This window comes from Mixophyes fleayi, unplaced genomic scaffold, assembly GCF_038048845.1.
Source record: "Mixophyes fleayi isolate aMixFle1 unplaced genomic scaffold, aMixFle1.hap1 Scaffold_129, whole genome shotgun sequence".
Lineage (NCBI taxonomy): Eukaryota > Metazoa > Chordata > Amphibia > Anura > Limnodynastidae > Mixophyes > Mixophyes fleayi.
The window spans coordinates 111973-125274 of record NW_027445927.1 but is presented as its reverse complement, the minus strand read 5'-3'; the positions used below and the strand labels follow the sequence as shown (position 1 = coordinate 125274).

Sequence of the window (13302 nt, the reverse complement as noted above, 5' to 3'; positions counted from 1 at the left end):
CTTTTTGTGTTGTGCAAGGTGCTGAAACCATTCGAAGTAATCACCTGTGAAGTGAGTTCAGACACTGCTAGCTTGAGTCAAGTGATTCCCTTAATTAGACTTTTGGAAAAGCAGCTTGAGAGACTGAAAGAGGAGATTAAACAAAGCAATTACGCTAAGTATGTCGGACTTGTAGATCAAGTACTTTATTTGCTTCGCTAGAATCCAAGGCTTATCAAAATCTTGAAATCAGATCCACAGCGCCGCATGCTACTGCAGTGGAAATCTCCTTTTATCTGTCGTTTATCTGCAAATAGGGGTATACAGACTGCTTCAGCACTGTGATCAATATGCTAGCAGCAGAATCACAGCCCCCAAAACACAGTTTAACAATAACAACTTTAATAAGGGTCCTTACACTATCACTCTATATTGTGGTGAAATCCCTTGGTAACTACTTGCTTTCAGACCTTTTTGCACCTTACACTCCTTTGCTTTTTTATATTATGTGATGTTGAATACATAAGTGTCAAAAATGACAAAAGTAAGTATTATAAGGGGCATATTCAATTGTTGGCGGTTTCCGCTGCGGAAAAAGTATTACCTTTATTACGGTAATACTAAGCCGGATTTCAGCTCACAGCTCCCTGAGCCGCGAGCTGAAATCCAGCGTGAAATGTACCGTAACAACGGTATTTACGACGCACTATTACCGTAATGATGGTAATAGTGCGTGCGCCGCGTTACTTTAGGCAGTAACACTAACAATTGAATATTCCACTAGGAGTGATACCCTTAATGGCTAAGATAGATCACTGCATCCGGGGGCTGAACCGCGATTTGCAAAGGTGGGTTCTGCAATCAGACCCACAAACTTATGAAGAGCTTGCCACCGTGGTAGAAAGGTTTTGTGCGCTACAGCAAATGACTAAAGAACCTGCATTTGTGCCAAAGCCGCTGCCACGCCAAAAGCCAGGTTTGACAATCCTTGCTACAGGACCCAATGGCAAAACTGCTACGGACAGAGGGCCAGGTGCAAAGCTGTCTAATCTGAAGTGTTTTGAATGTGGTGAGCCAGGCCACTTTAAGGCAGAGTGTCCTAAACTACAGGAACCCATGGACTGTTCTGTGTAAAAAATGTTCAACACCAACTGCATCAATGCCTCCATAGCTCAGGGGTTAGAGCACTGGTCTTGTAAACCAGGGGTCATGAGTTCAAATCTCACTGGGGCCTAATGCTTCCTTATTGTTGCAGCTGGTAATATGTAGGATGCAGGATCCATATTGCAATGCATGCAATGCTCTGCTTGAGCGTTAACCGAGAAGATCCATTTGGAAATCGGTCACACATTGACAGTCAACTTGGACTGAGACAGAGACAATCCAGTGCAATCTGGTCAGTCAGCTTTTGGTTTCATGGGAATGTCTGAAAAAGACTTTGTGAAATTGAATCTTTTGTGTCCATGTCGATAATTCTGTCATGACGATGTGTTATTATTGCGTGTGTGTCCAGCATTACAGACCTGAGATAGGGATTTTCAATGTGCGGCTGCAAAGATAGCGATAGTGACCAAACTGAAATTGGCAAATCTGTCTGTCTCTGTACTGATGTTTCGTAAAATGAAAACGGGCCATTTGTGATAAAAGGTGGTGCATTGGAATGAGGAGGTGAAATCCATAAGATCCATTAGGGATATGCCATTTTCTAAACTGTCCTGGAAAAATGACCGAAACTCATTGCTTGCATTGGGTAGCTATTTCCAGGATCTTTTTCTCAGTTCACAAGTTTCCATAAGTCTCCTCCAAAATGTCCACAAGTATTTCCTAAATGTCCCCAAATAGAAGACAGTAAAGAAATCGACATCGCAATAGATACTATTAAGTGGAAGAAATCAAGATACACAAGTGTACATTTTAAATAGTTCCATTTTCGTTTAGGGACAATTGAAAGGGAAAATTGAAATGTTCAGATATGAAACCTTATGGTAAGATATTTTTTTCAGTGTTATGCTGCCATTTCTCTTTCAGCTCTTTAAGAATGATAGTCACACCTTCCCATTCCATTACAGACAGCTACAAATTGTACCAGAATTTCTGGACCATATCATCATGGGATCATGAAGAACATGAAGGAGATCATAAACAGGGATATTGTAAAGGAAAAAAAGTGCAACTGCCGAACAAGAACATGAGATTTACTGTAGAAAACTTTTCGCCATCAATCAGACATAAAAAATGTTCAACACCAAATGCTTCAATGGCTCCATAGCTCAGGGGTTAGAGCACTGGTCTTGTAAACCAGGGGTCGTGAGTTCAAATCTCACTGGGGCCTAATGCTTTCTTATTGTTGCAGCTGGTAATATGTAGGATGCAGGATCCATATTGCAATGCATGCAATGCTCTGCTTGAGCGTTAACCGAGAAGATCCATTTGGAAATCGGTCACACATTGACAGTCAACTTGGACTGACACAGAGACAATCCAGTGCAATCTGGTCAGTCAGCTTTTGGTTTCATGGGAATGTCTGAAAAAGACTTTGTCAAATTGAATCTTTTGTGTCCATGTCGATAATTCTGTCATGACGATGTGTTATTATTGCGTGTGTGTCCAGCATTACAGACCTGAGATAGGGATTTTCAATGTGCGGCTGCAAAGATAGCGATAGTAATTTATAGAAAGCAAACTAAAGGAACTTCTTGCAGAAATCCTTGAACTAGGATTTTCCGGGGTGTTTCCCAACATCACAATTGCTTTGCACATTTTCCTCAGTTAGACAGCATCTATTGCTTCTGGTGCACGAACGTTCAGTGTGCTGAAGAACCTAAAACACTATTATCGTTCAACTATGGGGCAAGAGTGATTGAATGGGCTGGACATGCTCAATATTACCTGTGAAAGTTGGATTTTTCCAAATTGATTGCTGCATTTGCAGAAAAAAACTGGTAGAAAAGCACTTCTACTTTGAAATCTCCAATAATCCAGTACATCAGTATATGTATACAGTATTTTATTTGTAAATTGTAACAAAGTTAAGCATTAAAATCAATTTAAAATACATTTCAAATCCATTTTTATTGTGGTTTTTTTTTTCAACGAAAATGGGGGCCTCTTAATTTGGGTTTCCCCGGGTCTCTATAAACCTCTGAAAGGGCCCGATTGTATGGTAAAAATGAAGCAATACTAACCTTGTTTTTTTCTACTAACAATATTGCCTAGAATATTAATTTAATTGCATTCTTCTAGTAGCTTCAAAGGATCAACCAGTACACATATTAAAGCTACCGGGAGGCCCTCCAATCACCAGCTATACAGTCAGTGTACTCCAAAGAGTTGTTCACTGTCACTTTTAAATAAAATTATTTTCTGTTGTAATAACATCACTGGGGTTGAAGTCTAGGTTTCTCTAAGGGTTTGGAAAAATTAAACTAGCCCCACCGTAACCCTTAACCTCCATCCCAAGCCCAACTAACCATTTGCAGGAAAAATCCAATATCCAGCCTGACCTTAACTCCAAACCCCACGTGAAACCTGAAGGACTATTAAAAAATGTGATTTATTTTTAAATGACAGAAGCCGCCCATGGGAGCTCTCTGTCTGCCTGCGGAGCGAGCCCAGCGCTTGTGGAGCGGTCTCAGGTGCACTGACCGAGCGTACAGCTTGGTAATACAGCCGACAACAAGCTTCATTTAACAGCCTTGTTTGCTTGAAAATAGGACTTTTCCATTATGTAATGTATACCACACTAAAGCTGGGTACACACTACAGGATTATCATCCAACTATTATTCTGATCACATGATAGACGACAGTTTGGTCAGATATCGCATTGGTGTAATGCAAACATGTCAGCAGACATTGTCCGCCACCTCTAACAGAGATCTGGGGGTATATTTACGGCGGGCTTGAAAAAGTGGAGATGTTGCCTATGGCAACCAATCAGATTCTAGCTATCATTTATTTAGTAAATTCTACAAAATGACAGCTAGAATCTGATTCTTTGCTATAGGCAACATCTCCACTTTTTCAAGCCCGCCGTAAATATACCCCCAGGTCTTCTGCTTGCTCAAGATTCCCTCTATAGAACACTCAGTCATTAGTGACCTCAATATAATGCAAATTGTTTGTTGCAGAATGTTAAATATCCTCCGTAGACAGAGACGTGTTACACACTGAGTAACACATAGCGGCTCCTCGTCTACGTTTTCACAAGCGTTCTATTTTCTGGTCTGTAAATCCCCTAGAATACAGACAGCAGATGTCAGCAGCCAGAGGTACGTTGTGTTAGAATAGAACGTCTATAAAGATTCCATCACCCACACACGCACACGTACACCACACACGCACACGCATGCACGCACACGTACACCACACACATGCACACGTACACGCACACGCATGCACACACATGCGCACACATACACACCACACACATGCACACACGCATGCACACACACGCATGCACACACACACGAACACACCTGCACACAAGCGCGTTTTAAAAAGTTCTGATTTTTGCCTGCAGTTATGAAAAAGAATATCTAAAAAAATACAAAATTAAAATATGAGACCAGTAACAATTCTACAACATTTTAACATTACTAAATTGTCACCAGGAGGGAACTTAGTTGGCCAGAGGTTCCGCGATTCTGCTGTCAGGGATATAGCTTTACTCACTATACTGTACTTCAGTCACTGGCCATACACACTTTTTCACATGTAATACTCATACTCTATATTAGACAGTTGGAATTGTAATGTTTAATGACACAGATTATTATTTAAAGCTGAAATACCTAGATTTTTGTTTTAATACAACTGGTTTCCTATATGAAAACACATGGTTGGGTTTTGTTTGTTTTTTTCTCCTTTAGGCTGCTATTGATATACTGTTTGCAAGTGTCTTAAGACTACCATGGCAACCACTGTCACATGGCATATATAGTGAGCAGAGGAGCTTTGGAAACTTGCTGTTAAAAAAAAAAACAAGTCTTTGGGATTGCAGCTTTATTATACATCAATTCACTTTTTAAACTTTAATTCTCCTTTTAACTGTGTATAATCCGACTGATAAATATTGCAAATCATTAGTCCCTTATTCTTGTATTGTAATACTGGGGTTTGAAAACTGCATCTTGCTATAGTTTAGAAGTAATGCACAGTCTGTCTGGATAAACCCCTCTGTTCATGCTGCTTTTATATCTCCACACAAATAATCAGTTTAGAATTACGATTAGTGTGGCTCTTTATTTCTCTCGCCATAAACACCAAAGACTGGTAACATTAATAGCTTTCCATCTTTATTTATACAAGCAATACTGTACTATAAATGCTTATTTTTGCAATGCCACTCATTTGAAGTTCTGCAATTTAACATATCGGCCTAGTCTTGTTTTGTTTTAAAGCTGTCTGCGCACAACAAATCTATTTTTAAGAGTGAGAAAAACCCATGCACTTACTAAAGTGAAAATGGTAATCTGATCAAAGCTGATACTAGTGGTCAGTTCTGTGAGACATGTACATAACTTATCTTACTGAATCCTGTCTAGTGATTGTTTTAAATGAATGTTGAGCGTGTAAAGCTATTGAGAAAAAGGGATAATTGGCTACCACAATACTGCTTTATTGGTATGTCACTGTATACATACTAAATATGCATTAGTGTGAGTATGCGCTCATTCTTTCTGCAAGTCTGCTGTATGACAATTTTAATGTAAAAAGAAAAAAATAGGTGTACATGAGTGAATGTATTGGTGTGTTTTAAAGTTGTGCCAGCTTTCCCCTATAAAGTGCACAGTGGTCTTTTGTTTTTTTTAAAAAGATGGCTGTGGTTGAAATCTGGATTCACATCTAGCTTCTCTTATGGGTAAAAATATAATTGTCAGAGCAAATCTAGCAGCAATTGTGTAATTCAGGTATGTGATGCTGTCTGACTTCTAGCTTCCAGTCTGAAAATGCGTCACAATATGAGACTATATAAAGTAGACAATGCTGGCAAGAGTACATGAACCAAGTACTTGTATACTTGTTTTGTTTTTTATTATCTATACCATGGCTTATTTCTAAATGCAAATGTTTGCATTTCATGTATGATGTGTCACTTACGTACAGGAATAGATCTGTAAATAAAAGTAAACTGTAAGAAATTATTTAATAAATAGTATTTATAATAAAATGTTTCTGTTCCACTTTAGATATATACATTTCACTGTAAATATTAGAAATAGCTGTAAATGGATTTGTTTGTGGTGCAATTAAACACAATAACTCCTGAAATCATTTTTAGCTAGAAAATAATTGTCACAAAAAGGCGTGTATGTATGTTGTTTTTTTTTTATTATTAAAGTACACATCTTTTTCTTTTGAGGTGCAATCTAAAAAATATGTGAACTTCCACTCCTGAAACCTTCCAGAAATCCATTTTGTGCTTATTTGTCCTATTGCTATCAATTATGAGAAAATAGTAGAAATAGTGAAATTCTATCAAGCAGGCAATGACACCCACCACAAATACAAAATGCTAAAATCTGAAAAGATTATTGTAAAGTGTAACATTAAAACAAACTTCTGTTTTTATATTTAAATGGAGAATTCTACAGCTATCTGCATTAAGGAAAATAGTCTATGTAAACTTGGTTCAGTTATAAAGACGGCAATAGCTGCAACATCAGAATTCATTTTATTGTTGGAGTTGGTGAGCAAACTGGGGTAAAATGGTATATCTTAATGTTTAAATGCATTTGTCTAAACCACAGAAATATAAACAATCATTTCTTTATAGTGATATGCCCTAATAAGTTACTGCTATCAAGTAGAGCAAGAGCATAGTTTGCAGCATTCACCATAAGCTTCAACTGAACCAGGTTGCCTACACCCAGAAATGAAAACATTCAGATAAACTGTTTCTTACACCACACCTTTTGGATTGTCTGTGCTTTTTTGTTTCATAACTCTGTTATACTATTGTGCAGTTGCTAAGATCACACAGCCAACCTCCCCCATCTTCCTCTATTAATCTTACTTGGAGCCTTAATTTTCTTTTCAACTGACTTGTAGGGCTGTATTATTACCATTACAGTTTCTGCAGGATTGTTCCTTACACACAGCACCTTTTGCCAAGTATTTTTAACTGGGCATATGTTTCTGCAAGTGCAAGAGCAATCAGCATGCTGTCACCGGCACATGATCTCTTTTGCCTCATGGTATATTAATATAAATATATATTTATTTATATTCCTTGTCGCTGGATGTTTACACATTATATAAAGCCGTTTCCTGCCCTTCCTATTTGTCCTGTGATGATCAGTATCTGAAATGCAGTCTGGATGAGCTGCTGCCTCACCACCTGCCAAGATAGAAGGAAATTGTAACTGGGATAGAGCCATGTCGTCTTTTATTTTACACAGGAGTTCCTGTCATGGGTAGATATCACAAATTACCCTCCACCCACCCCCACAACCAAGACAACTAATTTTTGCATCAAATTGCTGGAATGCTTAGTTGATCTGTATCTAATGCTGCCTAAAGAAAGTTGTCTTCTACTTCCTGGCCAGCTGTTACTAATATAGCAGTATCCAGCAAGGCAGATAAAAGTATGTAGTGTCATGCCACACATTTGTTTTTTTGTTTTTTTTTACAGAAGTAAGAATTATTTTAATACTAATTTAAAATGTAGGTTGCCTGCTTTCCAACACAAACAAACAAAATGCAACCTTAGGAAATAGATGTACTATTTATTGACTGGTGTAATAGTGTTGCAGCTAATCACATAAAATTACTACACAGTAAGTGTCTAGTCTAGTCCACTGTTTGCAGTTCAAACATGCACATTTTGACCAAAATAGCTAATTATTCCGATCAGATGCAATGGATGCAAAATTGCTCACAATCAGTAGTCGAAATGGGCCTGTATATGGTGGTATGCCCTACTGCCACTTCATCATTTATATAGCGCCACTGATTCCGCAGCGCTGTAGAGAGAACTCACTCACATTAGTCCCTGCCCCATTGGAGCTTACAGTCTAAATTCTCTAACATACACAAAAAAAAAAAAACAGACAGACTAGGGTCAATTTGATACAAGCCAATTAACCTACTAGTATGTTTTGGGATTGTGGGAGGAAACCCACGCAGACACGGGGAGAACATATAAACTTGACACAGATAAGGCCATGTTCGGGAATTAAACTCATGACCCCAGTGCTGTGAGGCAGAAGTGTTAACCACTAAGCTACCGTGCTGCCCCTTCTATTACTTTGACGATAAAATGATCAGCTTCATTCATTTACATTTTCCATACTACCACTGTTAAATTTTGGATTTAGACTGCTGTCCTAGATCCAATGAGCTTGCAATTATGCAATAAGATTGAGGGGGGGATGGGGTTTGGCAACTAAGATGGCCACATGAGAGCTCCGAACATATGCTGCAGACGGCCGCTGCAATATAAAATACCACTGCATTTAACATTAGGAGCAGAAGAGCTTTCAATCAAGGGAGCTATTGATTGCTGGGAAGCCTCTCCAGATATCAGTGCTTAAGCTCCCCTGCGGAGCTCCAGCTTGGCTCGAAAACCACCTGGCATCATCTGCTCTGCCATTAAACTGATCCCTCTCTGTGTCCTTTCTTGTCGCCCCACTAGAAGACCGTGATATAGTAACCAAAATACCACCCAACCTTTAAAGCCTTGCCATACCTGCTGTACTACCCTGCTGGCTCATTGAACTGTTCAGTCGCTGACCGCCGCCTCACAGAGTCATCCTGCCCATCTCATGTTCCTCGGAGTTTTAGGGCTCTGTCCTCCACCATCAGCTAAAGTACTGTGGCTCCTGAACCTGGTCAATCTGTCATCACACAGGTTGGTGTCACAATGCTATACTCGCTATTGCCATTGCATAGCCAACACCTCTCCGTATCCTGTGACCTGGGGCATCGAGTTTTACGCACAATCTGTACATGAGCCAGGGTCATTATGAACTCCAGCAGTTTCAGCAGACGCAACTCTGCGCTGCATAGGATAACAGCAGCAGGGCCGCCATCAAGTGGGTACGGCCGGTACAGCTGTGAGGGGCCTGGACAGAAGGCCTGACTGACCCCCTGTCCCCCGACTGTCCAGGTCCCTTTTCCACTATGATGCTGCTCCCAGGTTCTGATAGGCTGGGGCATCAGAACCTGGGCATTAATTTGATAGGAGAGGGGGATAGGAGAGGGCGCTTCACTCGGACTGGACATGTAGTCCATCAGGTAAGAGGAATGGTTGTCCAACCTTTACCCTCTGCAATTGACTTTACACTTCTGGTGGTGACCGAGGCTGTCTGCAATACGTGAACTCTCCAAAGCTTCCATTAATACTGTATATTAGGCTCTCACTTACCCACCATTTGCCTGAGCAGGCTTCATACATTCAATATTGGGCATATGCATAATAATAGTCAGTTAGTTTGTGCACCTTCAAGCAAGTGTCCCTGATATGTTTGTACACACTGCCACAATGATCTTTTTTTTGTGCTCTTAGCTGAGCCTTTAGTGTGGACCTTGTCTGCCCTTCATTTTATTTTGCACTTATTTCCTACAATCAACTGGTGAGTACCTGGATGATCATCTATTCACACCTATAAAATACATTATCCTTTCAGGATGATCAGTTTGGAAGGAAGATTCTTCAAGAAGTTGCTAAATAAGGTTAAATTATGCAGTATCAGTGTTGTTTTTGTTATCCCATCCTATTTGATTACTGCTTTGCTACATCCAATTGTAAGGGCTGCCAGGGAGCATGAAAAGGAAATAAGAGAATTATTCTTATCATTATTTTAATTTCCTAGAAATACTCCATGACAGCCTAATTTTTCTCCCACTTTCTCTGTTTATCACTTTCTCTGTTTATGTTTTGTAGGTCAGCATGGAAAGTTTCTAAAAAGACACCAGGAGGACTAAGGAGTCATCTTTTCTAGCTTCCAAGCATGTTTCTATTCCTGTCTGTAATGAATAAGGAGGTTAACCCATTGTAAGGGCTACAATGGAGTATTTTAAGGAAAAGAAAATTAATGTTAAGTATAATTCTCTTATTTTTTTATATATTCTACTATCTGTTATGTAAAAAAAATTCATCATCATATTTTAGCAATATTTTATTTAAATACCCTCTTTGTTAGTTAATGTTAGTTATTAATGAAACAATGTGTGTTATCTCTAGAAAACAGTAGTAGTTAAAGTAAAACCATACACAATTTTAATTCAAAACATACCCAAGGGTTGTAAAACACATATTTAATCATCAACCCTGGATGGAAATGGTTGTAAATTCACAAGGCTCTCATAACTGCAATACTTGAGAATGTGTCCAACAGGACAAGAATGGAAAAACAGTGTAAAAGTCTGTCTTGCAGTGTTTTGAGTGATGATACTGTAGATTTCTTTCAGACTGCAAGTGCCAACTGTGTAAGAGAGCAATCGATGTTGTGATGGTCTCTGTTGTAACATAGAGCCTTCTGAAAGTGCAATTTGATCTTTAAATTGTACAGTTGTATGTGCAGTTTTCTTACTTTATTGAAAAGAATAGTAGCCTAGAAAGTGGTGTCATATTTTGCACAAAATGAAATGTGAACCATTCAACTTTTATGGATACAAATATGATTTTTATACTGTGCTTTGACCTCACAAACAGGCATGTGGCATAAGACATTGTTGTGTTGTCATTTGTGAGGATTCATATATGGAACCTCACGAACCTTGCAGTGAGCTGGTGTTTAGAATTATAAACTGTCTGTGGGGACAGAAAATAAATAAATACACAAATGCATGCTCTAGAATACAGCGTTAGTGACATATTTAATGTACAAAATGTTGTGTAATTTTCTATTTAAATGATTCAAGTTTGAATAAAATAGAATTATTAACTTTGAGGTGCAGTTAAAAATGTTTAAATTATTATTTTAAAATATTTAGCTTTCACAAATGGATATTATAATCTATTATGAATTGAGCAATTGTAATCTTCTACTGTAATAACAAGCTGACAAAAATAAGAGCTAGACAAGAATGCAAAAAAGCGTTGTTTTTGGACGGCAATGAAGAAATGACTATGTTTTGCGATTTCTCGTGCTCAGAAAGACTTAGAAAGTTGATAATTGTGGGCAATGTTAGAAATGTCATGAGAAACAAGAATTATGTAAAAGGATTGATGTAAATCATTGTTTCTAAGAAAAAGTGAGACAGGAATGCAAAAAAGCGTTGTTTTTGGATGGCAATGAAGAAATGACTATGTTTTGCGATTTCTCGTGCTCAGAAAGACTTTGAAAGTTGATAATTGTGGGCAATGTTAGAAATGTCATGAGAAACAAGAATTATGTAAAAGGATTGATGAAAATCATTGTTTCTAAGAGAAAGTGAGACAGGAATGCAAAAAAGCGTTGTTTTTGGACGGCAATGAAGAAATGACTATGTTTTGCGATTTCTCCTGCTCAGAAAGACTTAGAAAGTTGATAATTGTGGGCAATGTTAGAAATGTCATGAGAAACAAGAATTATGTAAAAGGATTGATGTAAATCATTGTTTCTAAGAGAAAGTGAGACAGGAATGCAAAAAAGCGTTGTTTTTGTACGGCAATGAAGAAATGACTATGTTTTGCAATTTCTCCTGCTCAGAAAGACTTAGAAAGTTGATAATTGTGGGCAATGCTAGAAATGTCATGAGAAACAAGAATTATGTAAAAGGATTGATGTAAATCATTGTTTCTAAGAGAAAGTGAGACAGGAATGCAAAAAAGCGTTGTTTTTGGACGGCAATGAAGAAATTACTATGTTTTGCAATTTCTCCTGCTCAGAAAGACTTAGAAAGTTGATAATTGTGGGCAATGTTAGAAATGTCATGAGAAACAAGAATTATGTAAAAGTGTTGATGTAAATCATTGTTTACAAGAGAAAGTGAGACAGGAATGCAAAAAGCGTTGTTTTTGGACGGCAATGAAGAAATGACTATGTTTTGCGATTTCTCCTGCTCAGAAAGACTTAGAAAGTTGATAATTGTGGGCAATGTTAGAAATGTCATGAGAAACAAGAATTATGTAAAAGGATTGATGTAAATCATTGTTTCTAAGAGAAAGTGAGACAGGAATGCAAAAAAGCGTTGTTTTTGTACGGCAATGAAGAAATGACTATGTTTTGCAATTTCTCCTGCTCAGAAAGACTTAGAAAGTTGATAATTGTGGGCAATGCTAGAAATGTCATGAGAAACAAGAATTATGTAAAAGGATTGATGTAAATCATTGTTTCTAAGAGAAAGTGAGACAGGAATGCAAAAAAGCGTTGTTTTTGGACGGCAATGAAGAAATTACTATGTTTTGCAATTTCTCCTGCTCAGAAAGACTTAGAAAGTTGATAATTGTGGGCAATGTTAGAAATGTCATGAGAAACAAGAATTATGTAAAAGTGTTGATGTAAATCATTGTTTACAAGAGAAAGTGAGACAGGAATGCAAAAAGCGTTGTTTTTGGACGGCAATGAAGAAATGACTATGTTTTGCGATTTCTCCTGCTCAGAAAGACTTAGAAAGTTGATAATTGTGGGCAATGTTAGAAATGTCATGAGAAACAAGAATTATGTAAAAGGATTGATGTAAATCATTGTTTCTAAGAGAAAGTGAGACAGGAATGCAAAAAAGCGTTGTTTTTGGACGGCAATGAAGAAATGACTATGTTTTGCGATTTCTCGTGCTCAGAAAGACTTAGAAAGTTGATAATTGTGGGTAATGTTAGAAATGTCATGAGAAACAAGAATTATGTAAAATGATTGATGTAAATCATTGTTTCTAAGAGAAAGTGAGACAGGAATGCAAAAAAGCGTTGTTTTTGGACGGCAATGAAGAAATGACTATGTTTTGCGATTTCTCGTGCTCAGAAAAACTTAGAAAGTTGATAATTGTGGGCAATGTTAGAAATGTCATGAGAAACAAGAATTATGTAAAAGGATTGATGAAAATCATTGTTTCTAAGAGAAAGTGAGACAGGAATGCAAAAAAGCGTTGTTTGTGGACGGCAATGAAGAAATGACTATGTTTTGCAATTTCTCCTGCTCAGAAAGACTTTGAAAGTTGATAATTGTGGGCAATGTTAGAAATGTCATGAGAAACAAGAATTATGTAAAAGGATTGATGTAAATCATTGTTTCTAAGAGAAAGTGAGACAGGAATGCAAAAAAGCGTTGTTTTTGGACGGAAATGAAGAAATGACTATGTTTTGCGATTTCTCGTGCTCAGAAAGACTTAGAAAGTTGATAATTGTGGGCAATGTTAGAAATGTCATGAGAAACAAGAATTATGTAAAAGGATTGAT

The 13302-nt window shown here is 37.8% G+C and overlaps 2 non-coding genes across 2 annotated transcripts; both read left to right on the top strand.

Moving 5' to 3' along the window:
• Window positions 1-1140: 1140 nt before the first annotated feature.
• Window positions 1141-1213, top strand: TRNAT-UGU (transfer RNA threonine (anticodon UGU)). The gene has a single exon. It is a non-coding gene; the product is annotated as a tRNA-Thr (tRNA).
• Window positions 1214-2238: 1025 nt separating this feature from the next.
• TRNAT-UGU (transfer RNA threonine (anticodon UGU)) lies at window positions 2239-2311 on the top strand. The gene has a single exon. It is a non-coding gene; the product is annotated as a tRNA-Thr (tRNA).
• The last annotated feature ends 10991 nt before the right edge of the window (window positions 2312-13302 follow it).